Genomic DNA, 14912 nt, shown 5'->3' with positions numbered 1-14912 from the left:
AATATATTTGATGTATTTTAACTTTTTGAAATTATTTTCATTATTGATATTAAAATAGGGCTGCAGAAGCCTCTTCTGTTTGGCTTGTATATTCTTTTGATACAATCATAGTCATTTTTAATAGCTTCCTTGCTTTCTGGTTTATATTTCATGCTTGTCTTGGGCATTTCTTGCACTGAATCTAAAATCGGTCATTTCTATAAAGAGTATTGTTCTTAGAGGAAAATGCTATTTCAAGACCATAATCTGGATGCCAGGACTGAATATAACTTATCAGTGAATCAACTCATTATTACATCTTTCCATAGATATGAATGGGAATATAATTAACTCTTATTGTTCTAATTCAGGAATTAATTTGCTGATTGTTTTCCTCTAAATTTATTTTGTATCACATCCGTACATTCTCTGCCCCACGATGAGGAGCCCAGGTGCCAATAAAAATGAGCCTGTTAGAATGAATATATAGCCTAAGGATTCACTTGCTGGATTTCAAATTAAATACAAAGCAGTATCAGTTGGATTACCAACAACTACATGGATATTGAAACAACTTAAAGCTATTGTGTTGCTTTAAATTTCTGTTCTTTTAAAATTTTTATTATATACCCCATAGGTCTATAGAGTAAAATTACTGTACTTTTAAGTTTCTAGGAATAGTTTCTCAATGAGAAGTAATGCCATCAATTGAATGAAAATTCATGTTTCACTTTGTGATAGGTAGGTTTATTATGCTAACATGGCCAATGAACACATGTGAGATTAATTGAAGGGTGGAGAGATTAATGGCTCAGCAAACCTTGCCTTTCTTGTCTCTTGCTCTTTGATGATCAGACCAGTGTGAGGCTGCCTTAGCTTGTTCTCTGCCTCAATTTGCAATTTATACTACCTGTGGGACACCTAACCCATGGACTGTGTCATTGTAGTTTGAGGTTCCTTCAAGACACGCTACTGGAGTATACATCACTTGAGCTGGGGACTGTTGGACCCTGTCATCTGGCTGACTGTTGGTGACCTGCCTTGCTGTTTTCTGCCTGTGCCCGGATAGCCTGAATTGCTCTACAGAGGACTACCCAGCAGCCCCCCAAAATTGAAGGACTGCCAGTGTCTCACAACTGTCTCATGGGAGTGAGTTCCACTGAGCCATTTGTACTGCTTTATAATTTAATTAATTTTATTTCTTATGTTATACATCTATCTATCTATATAAATATATATAAAATCATTAGTGTCCTGGTTTTGTTTCTCTAGAGGACCATGTGTAGCATAACTTTATTTTCACAGTTTACACATTGTATTGTAAAATCCAATTTTGTATAATTTACATTATTTCAGTCAACACACAACATGGAATATATATTTAGAGAAGTCTAATTTTGTACCTCTCCTTCTAGCCTGTTTTTCCCTTCATTTACAGGCAGCCACTTTAAGAATATCTTCTCACTTACCTTTTTAAAAAAACAAGTCATATATGTATATGTACATTTTTGTCTAAATGTACTGGTCTATTCTACCAAAATAAAGTAGAAGTGCTAATGGAAGGCTACCATGTCCTTCACCCCCATTCTACCCCGTGTTTTGTTCACTTGTATTTATGGTGTTTGTAAAAATATGCAACATTACTTATAAATAAGATTAGTCTGCATTATTTTTTAAAAAGTAATTTTCCCCTAGGTTTTGGATCATACATTTCATATGAAAATAGATATGTTTTCTACTTTCTACTACATACTAGAATAGTAGCAGGTGCATTTGGACCATATTAGTATATATATTTATGTATTCAAATATATATTTCTTCTTCTAGGATCCCTGGTGGAGGTGTGGCTACACATTGGGCTGTGATTCAGAACGTTCAAAGTTCATAACTACCAGCTGCTTCGCTGGAGAAAGATGAGGCTTTCTACTCGTAAACAGTTAAGAGTCTTGGAAATTCACAGGGCAGTTTTATCCTGTGCTATAGGGTTGCTGTACCCCCCCACACACATACAAACATACACATATGCACATGCACAAACGTTATATTTTGTATATATAAGTATTCTCTATATCAGTGGTTCTCAACTTGTGGGTCGTGACCCCTTTGGAGGTCAAGCGACCCTTTCACAGGGGTCGCCCGATTCATAACAATAGCAAAATTACAGTTATGAAGTAGCAACGAAGAGAATTTTATGATTGGGTGGTCACCACAACATGAGGAACTGTATTAAAGGGTTACGGCATTATATAGAACTATTGCTCTACATAAATATTTTATAAATATATATTCTAATATCATATGGCACAATATATACATGCACATATATTCATATTCTGTATATACATGTTCTCTCTATACATATATTCTAATATCATATGGTATGATATCTACACACACACACGCGCACACACACATATATAAAAGCAAACGCACTGCCATTGAGCTGATTCCCACTCATTCCCACTCAAAACCCTACGTAGGGTTTTGAAGACTGTAAATTTTTATAGGAACAGCTTCATCTTTCTCCCATGGTGCTACTGGTGGTTGTAAACCTCCAATCTTGTGGTTAGTAGTCTCATGATTACTGATAGTACTACCAAGAATCTTTATAGATATATTAGTTTGTTGTAATCCCCTGTGAAACAATTTTGACAGTGATTTCGTGTGAGAGATCTCTCCAACTATGATTTTATTTTATGGAAAATGAACTGTTAGAAATTCACAGGGAAGTTCTACCCCGGGCTATAGTGTAGCTACACACACACACACACACACATATACACATATAACTTTAATTTTTTTTACTCTATGTTGTAATGTTCTAAAAAAAGAACACTACTCTTTTCTCTCTTTTTTAAATCATTAAAAACGTTTTTAAAAATAATTTTATTGGGGCCTTGTACAATTCTTATCACAATCCATACATCCATCCATTGTGTCAAGTACATTTGTACATTTGTTGCCATCATCATTCTCAAAACATTTGCTTTCCACTTGAGCCCTTGGTATCAGCTCCTTACTTTCCCCCCTCCCTCTCTGCTCCCCCTCCCTCATGAACCCTTGATATTTTATAAATTATTATTATTTTATCTTATCTTACACTGCCTGACATATCCCTTCACCCACTATTCTGTTGTCCATCCCCCGGGAAGGAGGTTTTATGCAGATCCTTGTAATATGTTCCCTCTTTCTCCCTCACCTTCTGTGTTAGTCTGGGTACTTTAGAGAAATAAATCCACATAAACTTCCACTGTCTTTCAATTAGGGAACTGTCATTTCTTTACTAAGTATTTCTTCCTCTCTTTGAAAAGCCTCCATGTAGAACTTCTTCTGCATCCATGTGGTTTTACTTCTGTTCCCAGACCTGTTATTTTCTTTTATGTCACATCTCGTTATTTTTCTTTCTGCCTTTTGGGAAAGCTCTTCAATCTAGTATTCTGACTCACTAATTTGTTTTACAAAGTGGTGTTCTTTATGCAACTACCATAATTTTTCAAGTCTACGATTCCACTTTGTTCTTTTTTCCTGCTTTCCTGGTACTGCATTACACGAGTAATAGTCTATCTGTCTGATAATATTAACTGTGTGTATTTGTATCCTTTGTTACAATAATTTGTCGATGTGATTATTGCTTTTGTTTACTTATTTTTATTTTAAAGAGTTTATATCCGCAAGAACCTATAAAACCATGTTTCCCTAGGGACAAAAGCCATTTCGGACCTCCTTTGGATGGTAGGCAATACACAGTAGGGACAGCCATGAATTCAAATATACCAGCAATCAGGGAGATGGCACGAGATTAGACAACAGTTTGTTCTGTTATCTAGAAGGTCACAGAGCTGACCCAACAGGAACTAACAATTAAACCCCAAACTAAACCCATTGCTATCAAGTCGATTCTATCTTATAGCCAAAGCTGTAAATGTTTACAGGGGGCAGGAGCCTCATCTTTTTCCTACAGGATGGTTAGTGGATTTGAACCACTGATCTTGTGGTTAGCCATCCAATGCTTACCCAACACCACCACCAGAGCTCCTAACAACAAGAACAGAAAACCTCACAAACCCAACTGTTTGCTATGTATTCAATAGGTGCTACCGTGTTGAATTGCTCATTAGGGTTTTTGTGACAGAATAAGATCCCCTGGCCTTTCTTGTGTGGTGCCACCAAGTGGACTTGAACCTCCAATCTGTCTGCTAGTAATTGAGCACAAAGTATTGAGAACAAACAGGTAAAAATGGGCTTCAAACTTTTTTGACCCTCCTATACACCAGGAGGTACATTTTACTTGTGACTCATGTGATACACATGCACCCTGAATAATATTTACAGCTATGTTCAGCAATACTCTTTTGTATTTTCCAGTCAATTTGATTTTCTCAGAAATTACTAGTCACCATGAATTACATTGATTTAATCATCCAGCAATGGGACAACAGTGCAGTTTCAAAGAGTGCTAAAGAAGAATGTACGGAGAGGGGACTGCAGGTCAGACAAGAGTACGGAAAGCAGGATCAAGGGGATACCTGGAAATTGCTATGTGTTATAGCTGCTGTTTCAGGATTGTTCGCATTCTAGCATTTACCTTAGTTGTTCTTGATTCTTACATCCTCTGAGTCTTCACTTTCCTTGATCACATTGTGTTGACTTCGCCCACACTGTACATTGCCCTTCCCTTCTCCATAATTAACACTTGTATACTATCTAGTTAATTATTTTCAATCCCTTGTTCTTGCATTTCTGGTAACCATCGAAGAATGTTTCTGTCGGTGTATAAACTTATTCTTGACTTTTTATGATAAAGATATCATAAATATTTGATCCCTTCTGACATCTCACTCAGCATAATGTCCTCCAGATTCACTGGCATTGTAAGATATTTTGTGGATTCATAATGATTTTTTATTGTTGTGTAGTCTTACCTTGTATGTATGTACAATTTTTTCTTTATTCATTTGTCCTTGGCTGACCCGTAGCTTGTTTCCTTCTGTTTTCTATTGTATTGCTGTGATTAACACAGGTGTTCATATTGCTATTCATAAATATGGTATAAACTCGAGTATAAGTCGACCCGAATATCAGCTAAGGTACCTAATTTTACCACTAAAACGGCATGAAAAACGTGCTGAAAAACTCGGATTATTCAAGGGTATGAACGGTAACTCTTATTTCTCTAAGATATGTACCGAGGAGCAGGATTGCTGAATTGTGTGGCATTACTGTGTCTAGATTTTTTAAAAATATATTTTATTGTGATTTTGGTAAAAATGTATAGAGTTTTCCATTCAACCATTCATATTTTATGATAAAACCAACCATATTTTGTGACACTGATTGGAATTCTCACAATACAATTCCACACTTCCCACTTCCTCCCTGTGTTTGCTATTTTCATTTGTCCCTTTTTCCTTTCCCTTCTTTAGTCCTGAGCAAGTGCTCCTCTTTTGATCACATGCAACTGATTTCTTTATTGAATGTGTAGCATGCCGGTGTTCACCATAAAGGCCTGTCTGTCATTTGACTGAATATTTCTATATAGGGATGAGTTCAGTTCAAAACATAAATGTTACCGAAGGGTCAGAATTTTGAGGGTTCTACATCTATCAGATCAGTATGTCTATTCTTTTTATTATTTAGGGCCTTGGTCTACATTTCTCCCCACTCTATCCAGAAACTCCTTTTGTGATCCCTTTCAGAGTGGTCAGCAGTGGTTGCTAGGTACTGTTTAGTTCTTCTGGACTCAGTCATGAACTCTTCTGGTGTTCACACTGTTCATTAATCCCTGGGGCTAATTATTTCCTCACCTCTTTGATTTTCTACACTTTGTTTTTCGTCTTTTTGGACCATGAGAAACTAATATACTGCCTTCAAGATCATCCCGACACATAGTGGCCAGATAGGAGACAGTGAACCTACTCCAGAGAGTCCAATATTGTAAATTTATACTGAAGGAGGCTGCCTTACTTTCCCCTTGGAGTGGTACCGGGTTTGAACCATTGATCTTTGGGTTAGCAGCCAACATTTATTCCACTATGCCACCAGGAACCTTTAGAAGAGACCAATATCTGCACCCTAAAATGGCTGCTCACAATTTTTTAAAGCCTAATCACTACTCTTCCACTGCTCCAATGTTCTAGGATACAGAACATGATCTATGTCAGTGGTTCTCAACCTTCCTAATGCCCTGACCCTTTAATACAGTTCCTCATGTTGTGGTGATCCCCAAGCCATAAAATTATTTTCATTGCTACATCATAACTGTAATTTTGCTACTGTTATGAATCAAGCGACTCCTGTGAAAAGGTCATTCAACCCCCAAAGGGGTCGCGACCCACAGGTTGAGAACTTCTGGTTTATGCGGACTATAGTATGCCAATTGAATTTTATATGTGCTGAGACTATGGTCCTGAAACCCCAGGGACAGTGATTCATCCCCTCGAGGTGTGTTTGATTATGGCTAAAAAGTTTGTCAATTTGGACCCCTGTGTGTTCTACAATATTCACGGATATATTTATAGTATATACATATGTAGAAATATCATTTGTCAAATGTGCATATATTTATGGATGTAGTCCCATTTGCTTTTCCACTCTGGTTCAAGAGATACACTTGCGTGTATATCTATGTGTCCATCATAGTTTATTGTTATTACTGTCATTGTGGATTGGGTATGCGATAGCATTTACTTTTTTTCTCTTTTTGCCTTTAACTCTCATGATTCTTTCAGTGCCTTCTTTTACCTTGATCATTTTTTGCTTATCTTGATCATATTGCTATTGCCTTTCCCTTCCCTCAAGTTAATATTGCCCTGTTAATATTGCAAGTTAATTACATCTCCTTCTGCTCGTGACTTGCATCTCTTTAGTGGCTAGTGAAGGAGCCCTGGTGACCCAGTAGATAAGCACGGGGCTGCTCACATTAAAGTCGGCAATTCCAGCCTCATGGCTAATCTATGGGAGAAAGATCAGCTGTGTCTTTCCGTGAGAAGTGACTCTTTGGGAAATCCTAAGCACTCTTTGGGAAATCCTAAGGAGCACTTCTACTCTCTCTTGGACAATTTTTCCGAGTTGGAATTGACTCAGTGAAAGTAGGTAATGGCTATTGATTCCAAACATTCCTTCCTGCATTTGTTAGTCACATAAATGTCTTCGTCAGTGAAATATCTGCTCATGTCCTTTGTCCACTTTAAAAATTGGATTGTTCGTTTTTTGTCATTTAGGTGTTGACAGTTTCTATCCAGATTTAGAGTAAGCCCTTTCAGACATGCTGCTGCCAAAATTCCTTCCCCCACCAAGTTTTAGGTTCTCTTTTCACTATTTCGATGAAGTCCTCTGATAGCCTAAATATTTAATTTTCAGCAGCTCCCATTTATCTAGTTGACATTTGTTTGCTTGATTTTAGTTATGTGTATTTGTTGTTGTTGTTAGGTGTCCTAGAGTCCATTTCTTATCAACCTATGTACACTATGACTCGACGTACAATAGAATGAAACATTGCCCCGTCCTCACAATTATCCTTACATTTGAGCCCACTGAGGCAGCCCCAGTGTTAATCCTTCTTGTCCAGGCCCTTTATCTTTTTCATTGCCCTTCTACTTTTCCAAGCATCATACTCTTCTCCAGGAATTGATCTCTCCTGGTACTATGTCCAAAGTATGTGACATGAAGTCTTGCCATCCTTGCCTCTTAGGAGCACTTTGGCTGTACTTTAAGACAGATTTTGGAAATTCATGGTACTTCAATATTCTTTGCCAACACCACAATTCAAATGCATCAACCCTTCTTCAACCTTCCTTGTTCAGTATCCAATTTTCCATTTATCTGAGGCGATTGAAAAGACCATGGCATGAATCAGGTGCATCTTATTCCTCTAAGTAACGTTATTGCTTTTCAACACTTTAAAGAGGTCTTAGGCAGCAGATTTATCCAATGCAATGCATCATTTGTTTTCTGACTGTTGTTTCCATGAGATGTGATTGTGAATCCAAGACAGATTAAATCCTTGATAATGTCGATCTTTTACCCATTTGTATTATGTTACCTACTGGTCCAGTTGTGAGGGTGTTCGTCTTCTTTACATTGAGTTGTCATCCACACTGAAAGCTGAAATTCTTGGTATTCTCAGAAAGTGCTTCGAATCTTCCTCCTTTCAGCAAGCAAGGTTGTGTCACCTGCATATGTCAGGTTGTTATTAAGCCTTCCTCCAATCAAGATGCCACATTATTCTTCAAATAAGCCAGCTTCTTTGATTATTTGCTCTGCATATAAATTGAATAAGAGTGGTGTGGTGATACAACTCTGATGCAAACCTTTCTTGATTTTAAAGTGTGCAGTATCCTCTTGTACTGTTTGCACATCTGCCTCTTGATGCATGTATAGGTTCCCAATGAACACAGTGCGGTATCCTGGAATCCCCATTCTTCTCAGGGCTATCTGTAGTCTCTTATGGCCCATTTGGATGTCTTTGCACAGTCAATAAACACAATTAAACTTCCTTTGGGCTAATGGTTTCAGGGAAGTTCGAACTTCTTCCTTCATTACCGTTAGTTCTTGCTCATATGTTACCTCTTGAAATGGTTGAATATCAACTAGTTCTTTTTGGTAAAGTGACTGTGTATGCTTTAAATCTTCATTTGATATTTCCTGCATCATTTAATATTTTGTCCATAGAATCTTTCAATACTGCAACTTGAGGCTTGAGTTTTCCATTTCTTTCGGTTTAAGATATGGTGAGTGTGGTCTTCATTTTTGTTGTTATTACTCTAGGTACTTTCACATTTCATTATAATATTTTACTTTGTCTTCTCAAGCTGCCCTATGGAGTTTCCTGTTCAGCATTTTGACTTCATGATTTCTTCCATTTGCCTTAGCTGCTCTCTGATTGCCTGACATGCACTTTGATCTTTTCTCTATTTCCTGTCCTTTAAATACCTTTTTTGCTCTCTTCTGTGTCTCTTTTGCTCCTGATGTCACCCCACTCCCCATCAGGTCTCCTGTCATCAATATTCAATGCCTCGAATCTGTTCTTGAGATGATCTTGAACTTCAGCAGTGAGAGATTACAGTGGTTGTTGGGCTCTGGTGCACTTGTTTTCATTTTCTCTGCTTCAGCTTGAATTTATACTTGAGCAATTATTGACTGGTTTCACAATCAGCTCCTGCTCTGGTGTTAACTGGTGGTGCTGGGCTTTCCCTTCATCTCTTCCCACGATGCAGTACATTGTATGTGTGTGTATTCCATCGAGAGAAGACTCTTGTGCTGTTGAAGAAAGGTCTGTTTCCCATGAAGAAGTCATTGATCGAACAAAATTCTATCACGAGATCTCTAACTTTGTTTCTATCACCAACACCAGATTTTCCATTACTCTTTCTTCTTTATTTCCAACGTTTGCATCAATTGCCAATAATTTTCAAAGCATCTTGATTGCACGTTTGGCAAATTTCTGACTGATGAGTTTGATAGAATTCTTCTATTTTTTTCCTCACTAGCTTTAGTGGTTGGTACATACATTTGAACAATAATTGTTTTGATAGGGTTTTTGTTTTTGCATGTGGATCGATATTATCTTATCACAGACAGCATTGTACTTCAAGATATATCAGTCATTCCTGGAAAAGCAAGCCATATGATTTTTGGATTCAGAATTGCCAATACCATTCCATTTCCATTCACTAATACCTAAAATGCTGATTTTTATGCATTCCATTGATTTTTTACCATTTCTAATTTTCCTGGATGCATACTGTTTACATTCAAAATTTTACTTATGAAGTGTCAGCTGTTTATTCTCATTTTGGGTGATGCACCCATCAGCAATCGACAGTCTCCATGGTTTTATTGTATCCATGTCATTATGTTCAACTCTGCTCGTAGAAGGCAGTTCTTTATCAGCCATACTTTGAGTGGCTTTGAACCTGAGGGGCTCCTCTTCTCGCACGATCTCTGACAGTGTTCTGCTTCTTTTCATGAGATTCTTAAGGTTTTCAGTCACTAATTCCTCAGACGTGGACATCCTGTTCCTTTCGGTCTTTTCTTAGTCGGGACATTGGGGGAACCCTGTTACTGTGGGTGACCCTGCTGACAGTTGAGGTACCAGTGACACAGTTTCCATCATCAGGGCCACACACAAGCCACACACACGCCACCACAATATGACAAACTGACCGACAAGTCAGGGCATGTTTATTTAGTGATTCCTATTTATGACATAAGTTAGGGTCCTTCTTCTATCCCTCTGCTTTTCTAGATGAAGCTATGGTTTTAGTCCCGTCCATTCTGAGAAACGTGTTTGATAGTAGGAGATATGAGTTCTTTCATATTTAAGCAAATGAGCATCCAGCTTTATGAAAGACACTATTGTCTCTTCCCTGTTGGTTGGACTTTGAAAATCAGATGTCCATAGGTCATGACTGATGAATATTTTCTTTTCTTCTATTGTTTTTCCAATTAATTTTACTGGAGAAAACTAGAAGCCTGGTGTTAATATTTTTCACAAAAACATTTATAAACTCCACAACTCATATGTTTTGTGGTCAAATATTCCATGATAAATCTGAGACAAGTCTTTCATAATAATAAAATCAGTGAACGAAGATACGTACAGTTTTCCTTTTTTATTTTTTAAAGCTTAACCTTTTCATTTGATCTTCTACGTGTTGTCCTTCCAGGTGGAATTCATTGCAAGCTCAGAGCAAGCTCCATGAGTACATTTACATGTGGCAGTGTTTATACAGCCACAGCCAAACAGGGACTTGAGTAGCTAATACAGAGGGATGTAGTCAATCTGAATCGCTTAGGGGAAACCGTCTCCGCATTTGTCTGGATCGTGTGGTTCATTAAAGAGAATTCAGGTCACTGCTTTTGCTGGGGGTGCATTATGTCCCATATGCGGGGTAGGAATTCATTGGGGGCGATCCTACAAGCAAATAGAGTTGGCCTCGAACTTTATAGTATACAAAAAGACCCGCAAAAAAGCCGCTCTCCCTGCCAAACAGCCTCCGTATCTGCTCTTTCTCTGCAGTTTGGCCTTAATTTCTCTGTCTGGTTAGAAATTGTTGTTCTACATAATTTATTTGAATTGCAAAGACTGTAGAATTATTTCTAAATGCCACTGACAAAAGTTATTTTAGATTTTAGCACACATTAAAATATCCGTGTTGTTACTGTCCGCCTTAATTCCAGTTCATTGGGGAATCTGTTCTCTGATTTCATTATCTTTCTACACATCGACGCTTTCCTTTTCTACACCCCCAGTCTCTCTGTGCCACTGCCACTCATCCTGTTTTCCACAGTGATTGTCATGGCTTTATTTGTTTTCACCACTCCGTGACCTACCCCTGTTACTTTGAACTCGAAATGCCTTTAGAATCTATACACTTCTTTTCATCCCTGCCACTGCCATCTTAGACATCTGCATCTATTGATAACTACCACCATTCTCTGATTAGTCTCCAAATTTTCTGTGTTGATTCTTGCCGGTACATTTTCAACATTGTGCCCCTACAGTTTTGAAGATGTCAATTCTTTGCTGAAGCTCTTCAGTGTCTTCCAATTGCCCTTGAAGTGGTTTTCAGATGCTTTCCCAGTAAAGATAAACCCAAGAAACATGGCAAAGTTCCATTAATATCAACCACAAAAGCAGCTGATCTCATGTTTTTGCTCATACTACAGAGGGTAAGAAAGCTATGGGTGAGTACATTTGAATCTCTGAAATGAGAAGATTATTTATGGCAAATTATAGCTATTAAACGAACCCTTTTTAATTGAATGAATGAAGAGGACATAACAAAAAACAAACAAACTTATTGCCATTGAGTTGATGCCAAGTCATACTGACCCTAGAAGACAGGGTAGAACTGCCCCCTGTGAATTTTGGAGACTGTAACTCTTTATGGGAGCAGAAAGCCCTGCGTCTCTCCCACAGAGTGGCTGGTGGCTTTGAACTGCTGATCTTGCAGTTAACAGCCCAACTCGTAACCACGTCACCACCAGAGAACATAGAAATGGCAAATCGGATAGGAACAGCCACTGGAGCCAAGTCTACATCATAAAGTTCTGTGATAAGAGGGCAGCTGAGAGCACTAAGAACATAAGGGAGCTACTTTGTGGTGTGTGTGCGCGTGTATGCCTGCATGTGCACATATGTGCACATATAACTCATAACTTACTCACTGCAATGGCCTCAACTCTACAAGACAGAGTAGAACTCTGCCCATGGCTTACTGAGATTATTTCTTTTCAGAAGTAGAAAGCCTCCTCTTTCTCCCAAGGAGTAGATGCTGGTTTCAAACTGCTAACCTGTGGGTTAGCAGTCCAATGCAGAAGCCAAGATGCCATCAGGGCTCCTATGTGTGCAAATATGAGATGGTGATTTGTTGCTCTTCATTTGGAGGTCTCTCTATCAATAATTATCAAATGGAAAGTTTAAAAGATAGAATGTTAATACCATTTTGCCTGAGTTAACTTAATTTCCTGCCTAGTTTGGCTGGGAGAGGAGCATCTGTCCATAAGTGAAATATTGAATTCACCTCATATCCTTAGCACAACTTAATCCTATTCCTCAAGATATTATTTGTGAGGATACTTCCCAAGAAAAACAGGCTTCTATGATATGTAACTTTTCTATGGCTGTTATAACAAACTACCACAAACTTGGGACTTCATGTAAACCTATTCTTCGATAGTTCTGGAGCTCAAATGTCAGAAATGGGTCTCACTGGGCTAAAATCAAAGTGTAGGCAAAGTGTATTTTCTTTCTGGAAGCCTAGGAAGACAACTTTTTTCTTTCTTTCCTTCCTCCCTCCCTCCCTCCCTCTTTCTTTCTTTCTTTCTTTCTTTCTTTCTTTCTTTCTTTCTTTCTTTCTTTCTTTCTCTCTCTCTCTCTCTTTCTTTCTTTCTTTCTTTCTTTCTTTCCACCTCTTCAGCTTCCAGAGGCACCCCTGGGCTTGTCAGGCTGCATCACATAGACACTGATTTCCTTGCCACCCTCTTTCCTTTAAAAGATTCCTCCACAAGAGCAATTCAGACCATTAGATAGGTAACTTAGTGGGTAGTGAGTTTATATTAATGGAGGAGGAACAACTTGGAAAAGGGGGTAAGAATGATTCCACAAGTCCAGGAATGTAAACAATGTCACTGAATTGTACATGTATACATTTTTGAATTGGTTTATGTTCTGCTCTTTATATTCTCAACAACAACATAAATAAATGTTTTTTTAAAGAAACTTATTTGGTAATATTGCATCCACTTGGATATTTCAGAATAATCTTCCCATCAAGTTAGTTGATTAGCAACATTATATCACCTGTATCAGTAGTTCGCCTTTGTCATGTAGCATCACATACAGGTTCCTGGGATTAGGGCGTGAGCATCTTCCCAAACCAAACTCATTGTCATTAAGTCGATTCTGACTCATGGCAACTCTATTAAGACATAGTAAAGTTACCCTTGTGGATTTCTGAGACTGTAACTCTTTATGGGAGTAGAAAGTCTCATCTTTTCCCCAAGGGCTGGCTGGTGGTTTTGAACTGCTGGGGAATGCAACCCAATAGGTATCGATTAAACCACCAGGGCTCCTTTTTTGTGTGTGTGAAGGAAGGGGGAGCATTATTTTGCTTACCACACATGGTCATGATCTCCCTTAGAGATTCTCAGAAATCACGGAGCACAATATTAGCATTCTCTATTTTTCTAAGGTGCTGTGTGTCGATTTAAACTCATTGTGATGCCAAATGACAGAGTAGGACAATCCTATAGAGTTTTATAGGCTGTAAACATAGTGGTCACCACTTGTCTGTCAGTTTGCCATTCTATGGTGATTTACGTGTTGCTGTGATGCTTAAAGCTGTCCCACTGGGTCTTCAAATACCAGCAGGGTCACCCATTGTAAACAGATTTCAGCATAGCTTCAACCAAGACCGGTCAGGAAGAAGGAATAAGCAATCCACTTTTGGGGACTTAGCCGTTAAAACTTATGACTAGCAGAGGACTGTTTTCTAGTTAGAAGGCACTAAAAATATGATTATGGAAGAGCTAGCTGCCTCTTCAAAGTAGATTTTATTGTAATGATGTGGATGGAGCAAAGCTTTTGAGACCTTCATGTGCTGATGAAACATAACTCAATATGAGAAGAAGCACCTGCAAACTAGAATATAAATTAAGGAAAATAGAAACTCATCAAAGATGAAATGCATAAATATCAATATCCTAGGTATTAGTAGGCTGACAAGAAGCCCTGGTGTCAGAGTCATTACCAAAGGCAGAAGTGAGAAAACAGTGGCCTCTCCATGGGAAAACGATGAAGCTTTCTACTGTTGTAAAGAGCTACAGTCTCAGAAACTCACAGGAGGATTCTCTTCTGTCTTATGGGATCATTATGAGGCAGACAATACCCCATGGCAGTGAATATGGTTTTGATTAAGATAAAAGGGATCATGTTGGTTAGTCATTTTGAATCAGATATTGATATTGTTTACAATACCAGTAATAACAAATTTAACCTTTCAATATCTATTTTGAAATAAAACTCTATGTATATTCTTATAAGGAAGATAATTAATAAAATTATATTCAAACATGTATCAACCAATAAAGCCAATTGAAGAATTCCATCAACTAATTCCTTTTGTCTGAAATGGATCAAACATGCAATCAAGATGTACTGACAATAATTAGTGGTTGTAATGTAAAAGCTGGAAACAAAAAGTAGGATTGATAATTGAGAAATATGACCTGGATGATAGAAACACAGCTGGAGACTCCAGGGAAGAATTTTATAAGACAATGGCTTATTCATTATAAATACTTTTCAATCATATCAATGGTAATTGTACATGTGAGTCTGTCCAGATGGGACGCACAGCATTTAAACAGACAACATCTGTGGAAAGAGACAATGGGGTAGAGAAATATCAGCAAAAACCAGACCAGG

The sequence above is a fragment of the Echinops telfairi genome, unplaced genomic scaffold (genome assembly GCF_000313985.2).
Source record: "Echinops telfairi isolate 266 unplaced genomic scaffold, ASM31398v2 ScPeMD7_70;HRSCAF=299, whole genome shotgun sequence".
NCBI lineage: Eukaryota > Metazoa > Chordata > Mammalia > Afrosoricida > Tenrecidae > Echinops > Echinops telfairi.
Note: the sequence above shows the minus strand (reverse complement) of the source record.